The 458-nt window shown below is 37.1% G+C and overlaps 1 protein-coding gene across 1 annotated transcript in view; it reads right to left on the reverse strand.

The window, feature by feature from the left end:
- Positions 1-458, reverse strand: part of LOC106883807 (uncharacterized) — a 158,537-nt gene that overhangs the window by 135,164 nt on the left and 22,915 nt on the right. The gene's annotated exons all lie outside the window — the stretch shown is intronic.

Genomic DNA, 458 nt, shown 5'->3' on the forward strand with positions numbered 1-458 from the left:
AAAATACATCTGATTCATATAGATGAACAATGAAATGTTCTGTTTTTACCATTTTGATTTTGTCTTGTTGAGTTTGATAAACGAATGAAAGTGCTAATAAAGAATTATCCTAAATTCTGACTGCTTCTTTTTTTCTCAATATATATCATGGACTCTCCTGTCATTAGATGATGTGTGAGGGTTCAGTAATTTCTTGTTGAACCACCACACATCTGATCTGTTTAACGTGATCAAATGTTTGTGTAAACATAAGCTCACTCCCTCCATCAAATCAACATTACCTGTACAGGTGCACCATGTGCCACATGTCAGATGATGAAATGATCACAGAAGAGCAATGTGAAATGAAGTGCTTTTGCTCAAGAACACAACGCAATGCCCAGTCTCGGAATTGAACCCACAATCTCACAATCATGAGTGCAATACCCTAACCACTAAGCCATGTGCCTTGACGTAAC

This window comes from Octopus bimaculoides, chromosome 15, assembly GCF_001194135.2.
Source record: "Octopus bimaculoides isolate UCB-OBI-ISO-001 chromosome 15, ASM119413v2, whole genome shotgun sequence".
NCBI classification, from domain to species: Eukaryota; Metazoa; Mollusca; class Cephalopoda; order Octopoda; family Octopodidae; genus Octopus; species Octopus bimaculoides.